Genomic DNA, 14,702 nt, shown 5'->3' with positions numbered 1-14,702 from the left:
ATTCCGGACAACAATCATACAAGAAATATGCAAAATAAGTAAGCAAGTATTAGAAGTCACCCCAGAACTGGCCCTACTAAACATCTTCCAAGATAATAATGCCCATTCACATCATAAAGACCTCATAACCCACCTATTCTCAGCGGCCAGAAACATCCTAGCCAGATACTGGAGAGACCTGTCGGGAGTAATTATAGACCAATGGTACCAAATAGTATGGGAAACAGCCTTCTTAGAAAAAACCACTAATCAACAAACTGAAACTGACACAAATAGAAGAAGACACCTTCACCCCAGTATGGCTCCCTTATATCACATATCACAGCCCAACAAGACAACGACAAGAATCCACCAACAGCATACGAATCAATATGTTGTTGTTTTTTAAAAAAAGATTTAAAAGACTTAACCGTTGTTTTGAAAAGTCCAAAGGTCAATTGAAATGGTCTGTTTCTGCCTAAAATACATCATATAGCATTGCAGTGCCTGTGCCTTGAAATTAAGCTAGTTCAACTCCCAGAGAGAGAATCTGATTAATAGTCAGAGACAACATAGATAGCCCATATCCATTATTTATTTTTGTATCAGAAATGGGTTTTTTTTTGAGGGGGGGTGGCGCTCCAGATAATGTACCAATTGAATTGAGTGTCCTAACATCTGAAAAAGAAAAGCTCTTCAAAGTTTTATGGTTTAAAATGGATAGTTGGTGTTTTTTTTTCACAAGTTGCTCTGGACCGGAAACAGTTTCACCTTGGCTAGACAAGCTGTAAATCAAAAATTGCACCTATCAAGTATTTACATGTTTTCATTTTGTATCTCCCATTTAAATGCAAATTCTGCCATTTAAACAGGGTCCGGATGTGCTTTATTACACTACAATTACAGTTTCCCTCCTCACCAGACCTCACTGTAATAAGGTCGCAGGTCACTTCTCCCTCAAGCCCTCAGCAAATGCAACTGAAATTAAGAAGTCATCACCTGCTGCGTCTGCGAGTGATACACATTTGCAGTAACCCCTATGAAGAATGATGAGACAGGAGGAAAGCCTTTGAAATAGTTGACCTCCTGTTCTCACACAACTAAAACAATCATAATAGATACTTTGTATTTCCTTAACCGAAAGTTGCACTCTACTGAGAACTGTGGGAAAATGGAAGGGGCTCATTGTTGCTGTTAGGAGAAAAGGCAGCATGGTGAAATGGGACCGAAGTTGCAATTTCACACACCCTTACGAGGGAGTAAGTTGTGTTGAATGCAGTGGGACTTCTGAGTGGACTGCATAGGATTGTGTCATGAGTAAAGTGAAAAAAAAAGATACGATCTGAAGAGAAATCAGAGTTGCTATTATTGAAGACAAAGTTGATATGTCTGATTAGAAAAACAGCAACACTTCACTGACATTTATTAATAACAATAATTAAAACAGGGGTCAGCAAACTTTTTCAGCAGGGGGCCGGTCCACTGTCCCTCAGACCTTGTGGGGGGCCGGACTATTTTATTTTTTTGGGGGGGATGAACGAATTCCTATGCCCCACAAATAACCCAGAGATGCATTTTAAATAAAAGCACACATTCTACTCATGTAAAAACACGCTGATTCCCGGAACGTCTACGGGCCGGATTGAGAAGGCGATTGGGCCGGATCTGACCCCCGGGCCTTAGTTTGCTTACCCATTAATTAGAGAAATACCATTCGAACTTTCTGTGTGAAAAGGAATTAATTCAAGACATTTGGGTTGGAAGATTGGGAAATAGTGCCTAACAGAAAGTAGATCAGTTGGATGTCATTCTAGAGTGCATATTAAAAACAAAATATTTTATGTAGCTGAAAGATGGAAAATCAGAAGTCCTTTCTCTCTCTCTCTCTCTCTCTCTCTCTCTCTCTCTCTCTCTCTCTCTCTCTCTCTCTCTCTCTCTTTCTCTTCTCTTCTCTTCTCTTCTCTCTTCTCTCTTCTCTCTTCTCTCTTCTCTCTCTTTGCTCTGGGCTGCTTTTGGAGTCCAAGGATTACACACACATGAAGGTAGTGGATGGTTGATGAAAGGAACCTGAGTGAGAAGCAGGAAAAGTGTTGAGTAAATGCTTAAAACTCTCCCTTTGAAATTAATTGTAGTTAAAATGCTTGAAATAACACCTTGAAGTACTAATTACCTAAATTCAAATTGGTTAACAACCTTTCAGGGTTTTTAAAAATTTTAAATGTTAAAACGATTTATGTCAAGTTGGTATACCCATTTAAAAGAACAAATTGTGTTGCAGAAAAACCAAACAAAAACCATGGAGAGTTAGCTGAGACCTATCTCATTCTTTTTAATTTCTGTCTTTCAGGAATGAATTTGTCATCTGTTTCTTCCTGGATTCCTGATATTGTGAAGCTGAATGTTGGGAAATGGCTACCCCTTGCAAGTGTGATGCAGTATTTAAAATCTAAAGGTAACTTAGATTAGAACCAAGTCAAACCTCAGAAAACGTTTTTGGGCGGGTGGGGATATTTTAATTTCTCGCATCTCTACAAGAAAAACACAACCTTGGACAGTTTTCTACGAATGCAGTAAAACAAATGCTGCAGTAATGAAGTTGCCTGTGAGAATCAGTGGTGGAAAATGCCATTTTCTGGTCCTCTATATCTGGTATTCAATGTAATGCCCTCCAGATCTTGTTGGAATACAGCTCTCAACACTCCCAGCCAGCAGTCCTCACTTATAGCCATAATAACATTAACTTTAAAGCGTTTCTGGGCAAATTAATGTGGTACAAATCATGGAGAGGACCAATGAATAATGATTCAGTTTTGGAGTGGATTTAATCATTTAATGTAGTTATAAAGTCCATCTAACCCTTAAAGTAAAGGACCATTAGGTCCAGTCGTGACCGACTCTGGGGTTGCGGCACTCATCTCACATTATTGGCCGAGGGAGCCGGCATACAGCTTCCGGGTCATGTGGCCAGCATGACAAAGCCGCTTCTGGCAAACCAGAGCAGCACACGGAAACACCGTTTACCTTCCCACTGGAGCGGTACCTATTTATCTACTTGCACTTTGACATGTTTTCGAACTGCTAGGTTGGCAGGAGCCAGGACCGAGCAACGGGAGCTCACCCCGTTGTGGGGATTTGAACTGCCGACCTTCTGATCGGCGAGCCGTAGACTCTGTGGTTTAACCCACAGCGCCACCTCTCATCTAAGCTTGCATTAAACGGTTTTCCTTTCTAACACAGAGAAGCAGGAAGATTCCCAGCTGAAATACACTGAAAAGAAAGAAGGAATGATTCTAGGTAAATATTGCTTTCCATACTATGAAGAACCTTTGTTTAATTTCCAAGCAAAGGGTCTGCTGGTTTCTCTTTAAGGTTTCCAGACTCAAAAGAGAGCAGGGCAATTAAAGGCACAGAAGTCCTGTCCACTACTGAGTCTGGCAACCCTAGCTGAGAGTTTGGTCTTGTCACTTGGGCAACCCAGGACCTCCATATACACTGCCCAGCCTTGGGCCCCAGAGAAGTCACTTCAGTGCTGTTAACACAGCAAAAAACAATGTGGTTTGACTTCACCACCCCTCCCTAAGGCTTTGACTTCACTTCCAGCTTTCAATCACCTCTGTCTCCCCCTCTTGACTCTTCCCCATTGTTTATAAAGTACCTGCTACAGCTTTGACATATGTCTTGTTCCTGACATCTCCCCAACATCCTTTACATATAAGATATGCATGTCTATGACAAATCCTTCTATATATTAATTGTTCCCCCTGATAAGAGCTGGAAGGATTTTCTTGCCATGTTCTGATTCATTATCAAAGCAATTACAAGTGATATAGGAAATAGCAGAATGCTGTGAGTGGAGTTAATTGCACAGGTACTTCCCATAAATGTCCCCATTTTTAGCCAGCAGGACGGAACTGCAGTATATTTAGTTACATCCTATTTTTAATGCAACACCGCCCTCATCCCAAACTGTCTATCCATGAAAACTTCACTCCGGTCTTTATATTCATTTGGTTTTTTTCTGCTTTTCAGACATCATTCTGGCCTGTATTTTTCAGTTTCCTGACCTCATAAAGGCAAAAGCAAAAAGTCTTCAAGATTACGGATGCAACATGTGGCCTTTCAAATCTATAGGTAGTTTAAATATATAACTCACACGGTAAAAGTATAGACCTTCCAGCATGAGAGAAGAAAGGAAACCTGCCAGGTGAGAGCAGGGAGGGTTCTCTACTTTCTGTGTGAGTGAGACAAGGGTTAAGAAATACATTTGGGAGAGGATGCTGCATTTTCTTTTTCCTTATTTTCTTTATATTATTTTCTTTTATCTTACTGCATCATGAAAAAGCTTCAGTAATCTCTTCTTAGTATTTTTGTGTGTGTAAAGGATTGTTCTGTGAGTTACAAATCAGGAAATTATATTTCACTGCTGCCACAAGATCTTTAAGTGATCTTGCACATGCCCTGTCTACAATGTGAGTAGAATAACTGACCTACCATACAGATTATTATAAAACAAGATATGCAAAGCAGCTGGAATGGCTAAAAGCACTAAACAAATACAAAGTTTATTTCTTATCAAAAGCTAAGGATGACTTTTATAGTTCTACAGGCATGTTGCACAGATTATGACAGTAACGGCTTACAGGAAAAAAAATACACACGACGTAATATATAATGGGTGGTGAAATTTATTTTGGTCCGAGGGCCACATTCCTTTTGAGCAACATTCTGGGGGCCATATGCCAGAGGGGGGCAGGGCCAGGGTGGAAAGTGGGCGATGCAATGAATGTGCATTTTAACATTGCACAGTGGTCTACTTTTTGAATGCACACCCACCCTTCTCTATCCTCCATGCAGGGAAGCATAGCTGCCAAGTACCCCGTATTTCCCGGGAAACCCCGGTTTTCCTTACTCTTTCCCAGAGGTCTTCCATTCCAGCTCCTCTCCCGTTAATTTCCCTTATTTTGGTTCCTGTCGACGGCCATTTTTCTGGTGCCGCTTTGCCCATCTATGGGCACCAGAAAATGGCCGGTGCCGGAAGTCGCGTCTACACATGTCCGGAAGTGTGTAGACGCAGCTTCCGGTGTCGCTTTGTCCATCTATGGGCACCGGAAATGGCCGGCACTGACACCGGAAGTTGCGTCTACGCACTTCTGGACATGCGTAGACGTGACTTCCAGCGCCGGCCATTTTCTGGTGCTCATAGATGGGCAAAGTGACACCGGAAGCTGCGTCTACACACTTCTGTGTGGCTGTCGATCCCGGATTTCTCCGCGAGAGACTTGGCAGGTATGCAGGGAAGCAAGGTATGCAGGGAAGCAAGCAAGTACATAATATTGTCAGTTTGCATTTCTTAGTGCAGGAAGTATTAATCTGATGTGTAGAGATATTTCCTATTCTAATTAATTCAAGAGGGTTCTGGAAGCTTCTCTGTGTGAAAGAAGCAAGCAGTAGGTTCATGATGTTTGGCTTATTCCTTCTGAGAAGCTGAATACAGCTGGCTTAAACTGGTTCTCTTATCTCTTCTGTCAATGTCATGATGGCTGTAAAAGGCCAGAAGGAGCCTGGGTTTCACTCTATCTATCATCTATCTATCATCTATCTATCTATCTATCTATCTATCTATCTATCTATCTATCTATCTATCTATCTTCCTTCTGCTGTGCTGTTATGTATATAGTATGCTTAGTGTTAAGGTTTCAGAGTTATTATAAGTTATTGTAAGTTAAGTCTGCTGCAATTAGATTTCTTACGGATGGTTCCAATCCTGAATGTATTGGGTTTGTGACCATTATGCTTATTTGCCTTCAGTAGCCGTAAAGCTCTGCTGGATTAAATATGATTGCCTCTGGTCTATTTATTGGGGATTCTGCAACGTGTTTAAGTTTTTACTCTGCTAACTATACATTGGAAACTGCTCTGGATCAATATTGAGTAGAATTCCATGACAAATGTGAACAGTAAAGAACAAGAGTCTCTAAGAGGGAAGTGTTCTGCATGTTGTTGGTCACCGGAGAGTAGCTTCAGGCCAGCTCCATTGCTTTAGGAGTCACTAGGGCAGATATGCCGTATTCTGTGGATTTCATTTGGGGACAATTGCTTTCATAATGCTCAAAACCCAATTATACACATTTTCAAAGTCAGCAACATCTACATGATACGCTCTTTCACAAAAAGTAGAGCAGTAAGCAATGATTCTTCTATAATAAAGAAAATGTCCCGGTAGTTACCATTCCAAAATACTGTGAATAAAACTAATATTTCAATAAACGTGTTTGTCTACTGTCTACCAAGCATTCTTTTATAGCAAGTAAATCTACCAACATGAGGTTGACCAAACTGTGGGAGGCAGGGGAAGACAGGAGTGCCTGGCGTGCTCTGGTCCATGGGGTCATGAAGAGTCGGACACGACTAAACGACTAAACAACAACAACAACAACAACAAAATCTGGATAAAATGGCAGCGTTCCATATTCTCCTGTACCATTCAGGTATCAAGAGGGAAGCTCTTCACATACAGTTTGCTGCCATACGTACCGTACTTTTCCATGTATAAGACCAGGCATCCCCAAACTGCGGCCCTCCAGATGTTTTGGCCTACAACTCCCATGATCGCTAGCTAAGAGGACCAGTGGTCAGGGATTATGGGAATTGTAGTCCAAAACTTCTGGAGGGCCGAAGTTTGGGGATGTCTGTATAAGACTATGTTTTTAACTGGAAAAGTAAGTTTAAAATTGTGGGTCGTCTTATACATGGGTAGTGCCTAGGGATGATGTGGGATTGGTTGATACTGTGAGCCGGAGATGGTCTGCAGCGTGTAATTGGTGTATGCGGCCAGGGGTGGTGTTGATTGGGTGTTGCTGTGGCAATTGGGCGGGCAATAGGCTGCTTTTGCTGGCGAGGGGACAGACATTAGGAGTGCGTGAGTGTTAGCGTCGGCCAGGCGGGTGAGTGAATTTGGGCAATCTCCCTTAAAAAAAAGCTCAACAACTTTGTGCAATCTTCCCCCATTTTCTTAATTTTTAGTCCCCCCAAATAGGGGCATCTTATACATGGGGGCATGTTATACACAGAAAAGTATGGTATATTAGCAGTCAGAAGTAGGCCCACAACAATTTCAAGATTAGTTTCATTAGTCAAGTCCTTTACATAACGTAACACTATTCTGGGATCATTGTTGACACCCGTCTGTCTTGAAAGTCAGTTTTCCTTCAGCTAAGCTTTTTGAATCCCTGTATGGAACTATTTCCTTCTGTGTCCACCAACTTATGAGAGAAACAATTCAGCAAATGCTACCAATTTCATTGCCCAATAATGCGATAGAACATTAGGAAACCCCTCGTCTCCTTTTGTTATCTTTTTATATATTGCACTTCCAGCAGTGAATGAAATTGTTACGACACAAAATAAACACGGACTTCTTGCTAGCCTGTCAAGCACTTTGTTTAATTCTGCATCTTTGGAAAAATAACCAGTGGTTAATCAAAAGGAAAATGCAGTGGAGGCTATTGAACAGTACACTAACCCCACAGTCCGATGGTCCCTGGTGTATTCATGTCAAGAGATGTGACAAAACATCTGCGGGAAGGCTAAGAATGAAAGCAAGCTGTGGCTTTTCCACAGGGCTCCATTGTCCTTCTGGAGCTGAATGGCTGTTACTGCTGCAAGTGCACTTCCGCTTTCTATGTCCCTCTTCACAATGGCTCCCCAGCATCAACAATGTCTACTCTCAGTTCCATAGGCGTGGGAGCAGATGTTGTAGCCTTCCTTTATGCCACTTGACATTAGAGAGCTACGTTGCTTTCCTGCAGCTTGTACAGGGAAGCAGCCCTTCCACTTCAACGGGGATGTATTTGTCAAAAGTTATCAAAGGAATAATCAAACAGAGCGCATCTGAGTCCAAAATAACAGATTCAACTATTGGAAGCCGATAATTAGACCAAGCTTAAGTTTAATGAGTTAATTAAAGCTGCTTGTCTTTGTCACCAGCGTGAATCGGCAGAGGGCTCAGAAATACCAGATAAAGAAGACGTATAAAAGCCCAGTCACACTGCTGGTTGTTTTAATCTCCTGAAATTGGTTCTTCGGTTGATGCGTTTCACCGCCAGTTTCGAGAACAATGCAAATCATCACTCTTTCCCAATATAAAATCAGAGCATCATTGTTCACCGCTGATTAGCTCTGTGTTACTAAGGGTGTATGGGGTGTTAGGGGAGGGGTAGTAGCTCTGGTGGGGGACACATCAAGCTCCTTCTGGGGTAGTCTGTCCACCTTTGGTCCAACCCTGCACTCAGCTCTCACTTGTGGCTCCTAGAAGCTGTCAGCATGCAACAGCGGCCACACCCTGGGAAACAGCTTCAACTGGCCAGCTAAACCAGGTGAGGATAGCCAATGGGTCTCAAACCCTCAGTGAGTTAAGGACTTCCCCTGCATGCAAAGACAGGCTCCAGAGGATGAGTTGACAAGACCAATAGTGGGTCCAGTGGTCAAGAAGGCAACTGCCTGTGTTGCAGAGGGAAGTGAGGGGCAGATGAGGCTCATCAACCTGGGAAGGTAGGCCATCAAATGTGAGAGTACTGGACTTCCTGGGCAAACGTTCCACTTGACACTCATAGGACTGTGGCTGCTCTTTCCGGTCAGTGCAACAACACTTACATCTTGCACCAAGGTTCTGGGCACCACTCAGGATTAAGCTCTATGTTGGACCAAGGCACAGTCATTTATTGTATCAACAAATTTGGTCCGGACAGAAGCTTGCCCAGTTGATGGGAGGGTAGCTGAAATTGCCCATTATTATTATAACACATTTTTTTTTGCCCTCTCCCTGCTGTCTTTCTACATGTCCATAATATATGGGCTAAAAGGTAAAGGGACCCCTGACCATTAGGCCCAGTCGTGACAGACTCTGGGGTTGCGGCGCTCATCTCGCATTATTGGCCGAGGGAGCCGGCGTACAGCTTCCAGGTCATGTGCCCAGCATGACAAAGCCGCTTCTGGAGCAGCACACAAAACGCTGTTTACCTTCCCACTGTAGCGGTATCTATTTATCTACTTGCACTTAGATGTGCTTTTGAACTGCTAGGTTGGCAGGAGCTGGGACCGAGCAACGGGAGCTCACCCCGTCGCAGGGATTTGAACCGCCAACCTGATCGGCAAGCCCTAGGCTCTGCGGTTTAACCCACAGTGCCACCCGCGTCCCCTGTAACAGAAATAGTCATAAACAATAAGCAAAAGTCAAAAAGTACACCATGAAATTGCACCATTTCCACATCAATTATAAGATCTAAAATGAAGATACAAAAAATTAATATCAATAACAGCAACAAATTCCACAACAACAACCCACCCCCCTAAACAATACCCCAGTCTAAGTGTCTGTACAGCAGCCTGATCCTTTGTAGCTGCAGTCAGTCAGGGCCCCACCCTCCCAGGCCAGGTGGAAAAGGCCTGTAAGGCAGGTCACACTCAGGACTGATTATTTGACCCACAAAGGTTTCCATATTGGCAAAACGTAGCATCTACCATAGGAAGAGCTTGCTCCTATTTGTCCTTGGAAATCCCTTAGTTGCTGTTGTTGTTGGCATCCATGTCTCGAGAGACAATGGAGTGTGCCTCCAGGAGTGAAGTCAAACTGCTATGTTAGCAGCACCAAAGTGACCTCCCCGGGGTGCAAGCCCCGGCAGTGTGTATAGAGGTCCTGGGCTGCCCAGACAACAAGACCACACTCTTGGTCTTGTGGATGGGGTCCAAAGGAAAGCAGAGCAATACGTGGCCACATGACCTGGCAGCTGTATGCCGGCTCCCTCGGCCAATAATGCGAGATGAGCACCACAACCCCAGAGTCGGTCACGACTGGACCTAATGGTCAGGGGTCCCTTTCCCTTTCCCTTTACTTCTGTTATGTGTAATTATGTGGGGTTTTTCATGTTGTAAGCTGCCTTGAGCATGGTTTGAACTATGGAAAGGCAGCATACAAACAAGTGTTGAAATGTAGAATTTATGGTCTGCAGGGCAAAAGGCTGCCTGTGTTTTTCTTATGAATCAGTAAGTACTAGATGCATGGATGATGCTGTATAAAACCACAATGTCAAGCTCATGTTGACTATTGCATGGCATCTCTACATTCTTGCTCTATCCTTCCCCCATTCAAAGTCTCTCTCACCAAACTATTCTTCTCACTTTCGACATGGAACCTTTTCAGAGAATGGGGGTGGCATCACAACTAAAGCAGAACCTTGTAATGTTCATTAACATGCACAATTCATTCTTCTGCTTTTGAACTCGAGTCCTGCTAGTTATGGAATGTTCATTTTTTTCCGGTTTATTCCCCTTGTTGTTTTTATTCAATATAAGCTTAAAAATTTCCTTAAGAGGTAAAGAAATCTAGCCCTTGCTTGTCTTTGTTACCTGTGGTTGAAATGTTCATCCTCATCTAATATATCTCCTAAGTGTGCCCTTGCATATAAATTACATATTTTGGCAGAGGTGCTGATGTAAAAAGGATTACTACAATAGATTGAAAAATAAAACAGATTTATCTCAATTCATCAGCGGGAGGAGTTTAGTCCTTTGTATGGATGGCATGCCAGGCTGTCAGATACTAGAGGTGAAAGACGGTTTAAATAAGAGAAAGTGTAGCTCATGGAATGTAATAATGGCCAATGTATCTCGTGTTGCTAGCAATACAGGCAAATAATTGGCTGGTTAGTTCAAATCAATAATGAGAAATTCATCTCTGCCCAAATACAATACCTCTTTTTGGCCCCTCTTCCTCTCTTCGAATTGCTAAGTAAGAATGCTGTAAGGATAGAAAAGCTACAACTCCACTGTCAAGATCTAATCTCTCCCAGCAACCCCGAGTCCCTGTGGCTCCTTTCATAGCCCACAATCAGCAGTTCCACTGACCTCTGTCTTGCCTTGATTAATTTATCTGCTGTCATCCAGTCCATTACCACTGCCATGCACTGATTTAGTACTCTTCTAATCTTCTTGGAAATGGATGGGAAAGAGAGTTGGAAGCTATCCACATATTGGTGGCTCCTCTAGGGGTGTCATGAAGGCCTTAAACAGCATGGGGAACAAGATAGACCCTTGTGGGACATCACAGGTCAATGGACTAGGTGTTGAACGGTAGACTCCCAGCACCACTTTTTTTAAAAAATTAATTTTTATTGATTTTACATAGTAAGATTTTACATAATAACAAAAACCATACACATAAAAGAAAGAATAAAATAAAAATGATGACAAAAAACAGAAAGAAACCACAGCTTAAAAAAATATGATAAAAATAAAAACAAAGCACACAACATCAAAAATTTAAACCTTATCTAATTTCCTAAACATTGTCTCTTGGGCTTCCCCAGACCCACCCCCCTTTGCTGATTTTCATTTACCAGCTCCATCTTTACAGTTTTCACTATTTACCAACCATTCTAATCTCATTTAATTTAAAATTGTCCATTTAGCCAATTAATCAGATTATCAATAAATTTTTTATTTGTTTACTTATATATCTCCTTCCATTCCCCTCCTTCCCCCCACACCCCAGAACTCTCCCTGCCACCGAAAGCCTCCAGGGTACGGAAGGAAGGAAGGGACGGTTCTTTTCCAGCTGGTTCTCCCCCTCCCCCCCCCAGCACCACTTTTTTGGAGTCACCTTGCAGGAATGACCAGAACCAGTGTAAAATGGTGCCCCTCATCCTACCCAGGTTTCCCCAAAGAATACCATGGTTGGTGCCATGAAAAGCTTTAGAGAGATCCAGCAGAACCAACAGGGACACACTAACCAACTCTAGTTTCTGGTGTTGGTCACACTGCAAGGCTAATTCTGTACCGCAATCAGGCTTGAAGTTGGAAGTGGATCCAGATACCTCATACAGAAGGACTCTCTGGACATAAGTCACAAAGCTGTGCATTTGAGAACCTTGATCAGGAATGGAATGTTGGAGAGTGCTTGGACGTTGTCTAATATGGTAGGAATCAGAGGTGGCTTTTTCCAATAAAGGTCTTAAACCAGGCATCCCCAAACTTTGGCCCTCCAGATGTTTTGGACTACAGTTCCCATCTTTCCCGACCACTTTTCCTGTTAGCTAGGGATCATGGGAGTTGTAGGCCAAAACATCTGGAGGGCCGCAGTTTGGGGATGTCTGTGCTAAACACTCATGATTTGCTTCACTTGTTCAAGAATCCTTGGGATGCACCAAGTGAAAGATGCCCAAAACAACAGAGCAGGCAATCACCCAACTTACATAACTGATTCTATTCCAACTGTAGCATCAAAAAGAACAGATCTGAGCAATTTCATCCACAGTGCCTAGCAAACTGGTCACAGCAGGCAACTCAATGACCTTTCTTCATGTCCCAAAGTAAAAGGTAGTATTGTACAGTGGTTCCCAACCTCACCTTATGGATGATAATGGCTGAGGGAATTTGTGGATAACTTGATGATTTTTTATACTTGATGAGCAATTGTAATGCACTGTACTAGATGAAGCATAATTTTAACTGTATTTTTACAGACCTGTTACGAACCACCTGAATCATCACCATTGTTTTATCTGCAAGCTGCCATTCCAAAGTTAAAACCATGCTCAAGGCAGCTTACAACATGAAGAGATTTACATAATTACAAATGAAAGTGGTCATAAACTATAAATAAGCCAAATCAAAAAGTACACAACCAAACCGAACAATTTCCACATAAATAATAATATCTAAAAAGAAAGATATAAAAAAATTAAAATCAATAACAGCAGCAAACACCCCTAAACAATACCCCAATCCAAGTTTGTTAGGCACAACCTCCGTTTTCACAGCAGGAGTCAGTCAGGGCCCTGGCAGAAAAACGGCCAGCAAGGCAAGGAGGAGGTCTTCAAACCAAGATGGTCTCTGGCTTCTACAGCAGCCTCAGCTTTTGTAGCTGGAGTCAGTCACGGCCCTGTTCTCCCAGGCCAGGTGGAAAGAGGCTAGCAAGGTAGGAAGCATGTCCCCCAGGACTGACAGCCGAGATGAATGAAGCTCATGAACCATTGGTGATCCAAGTTCATTAGCAGTCAATAAAACACTTGTTAGTACATATAGATGGGAAATCTTCCCAGAAATAATAGCCGTGTTGACATATCTTCCCTCGGTCTCTAAAGTAATGTTAGTATTTATAAATAAAACATTCTCTAAGTCTGATTTTTAACAGACTCACAGAAGTAAGTCCTGTTGAATTCAGTAAGGCCCAGGTAACTGCAGCCTCAGTTATTAAAACTAATAAGCCGGGAGTGTTTGCCAAAGCAAACAATAATATTAATACAGGTTCTTCTAGGATATAAAGCTCTGTTAAGGCCCAAGGTCTTCTCAATCATATATAGCAGCATCAACATCCGTTCTCTTCATCTTTTTAAAATGATGTTTAATGAAGAATAAAGCTATCAGTGGCCATGACGGCTCTGCCTCCACTGTGGGATGCAGTAAGCCTCTGAATATTGGTTGCTAGGACTCACCAAAGGGAAGGGTGCTGTTGTATTCAAGATACTGCTTGTAGGTTTTTCATGGTCAGCTACTGCAAGAAAAGGATGCTATACTGGATGGGCTTTTGGAATGATCCAATAGAGCTGCTCTTCTCTTCTTCGTGTTGTTTAGTCGTTTAGTTGTGTCCAACTCTTCGTGACCCCATAGACCAGAGCACGCCAGGCACTCCTGTCTTCCACTGCCTCCCTCATGTTGTCCAACCACCTCGTCCTCTGTCGTCCCCTTCTCCTTGTGCCCTCAATCTTTCCCAACATCAGGGTCTTTTGCAGGGAGTCTTCTCTTCTCATGAGGTAGCCAAAGTACAGTGGTACCTCACAAGACAAATGCCTCGCGCAACGAAAAACTCGCAAGACGAAAGCATTTTGCGATGTATTTGGTGACTTGCAAGACGAAGTTTTCTATGGCCATGCTTCACAAGACGTATTTTTTTGGGCGGCTTTTTGCTTTTTGCCGTGGCAAACCGCGCTTCGCAAGACGAAATTATCGCAAGACGAAGCGACTCGCGGAACGAATTAATTTCATCTTGCGAGGCACCACTGTATTGGAGCCTCAGCTTCAGGATCTGTCCTTCCAGTGAGCTCTTCTCTTCTTATGACATTAATATTTTGCAAGCGAGAATCTCTCTGAAAAGATAATGTTAATAGTGCTAATAACTGTTATTAGTAGATGCAGTCAATAAAGTGCTGTTTGTGCTTAGAATTATTATTAAGCTTCAGGTTTACAAAGAAGATCTTCCCAAAGGCTGAGCAGTATTCATATCCTTTTTTTAAAAGCTTGAATATCAGCCCTTTTGAGACTTATAGCACAAAATGTATTCTCAGAGAGTAGTTAGTGTCAGCAGACAGACATTTTTATACGGTGTGCAGTTTTGACTAATGTACCCATTTGTGCAAGCAGCTTTCCTTAAAATGATGCAGCTTTGTGTATTAATTTCACCAGTATATTCATTTTATGCACAAAAATACATGCATTTTTGTAAACATAGCTTGGTTGGTGAACTGCATCACAAAATTCACATAAGTGCAAATTTGGAGGGATGAGTGTGTTCCAGTTCTCATATTGTTTCCAAAAGTGCCAGCTGGATAGACCTGGTTTCAAATGAGACCTACATCAAATTTCTTTCCCATCCCTACTTGCAATAAAGGGTGGGTTTTTTTGTTTTTTGTTTGCATTGATGTGTTGGTTTTGGCAAAGTTCCGTGGCAT

The 14,702-nt window shown here is 42.4% G+C and overlaps 1 long non-coding RNA gene across 1 annotated transcript; it reads left to right on the top strand.

Annotated features, from left to right (window-relative positions):
* Positions 1 to 2,298: 2,298 nt before the first annotated feature.
* LOC148683384 (uncharacterized) lies at positions 2,299 to 5,079 on the top strand. The gene is made up of 3 exons (XR_015947225.1): positions 2,299 to 2,431; positions 3,217 to 3,273; positions 4,009 to 5,079. It is a non-coding gene; the product is annotated as an uncharacterized LOC148683384 (long non-coding RNA).
* Positions 5,080 to 14,702: the final 9,623 nt, after the last annotated feature.

The sequence above is a fragment of the Zootoca vivipara genome, chromosome 15 (genome assembly GCF_965207765.1).
Source record: "Zootoca vivipara chromosome 15, rZooViv2.hap1.1, whole genome shotgun sequence".
In the NCBI taxonomy this organism is placed as follows: Eukaryota; Metazoa; Chordata; class Lepidosauria; order Squamata; family Lacertidae; genus Zootoca; species Zootoca vivipara.
The sequence above is the reverse complement of the archived record's forward strand: the minus strand, read 5'-3'. Positions and strand labels throughout refer to the sequence as shown.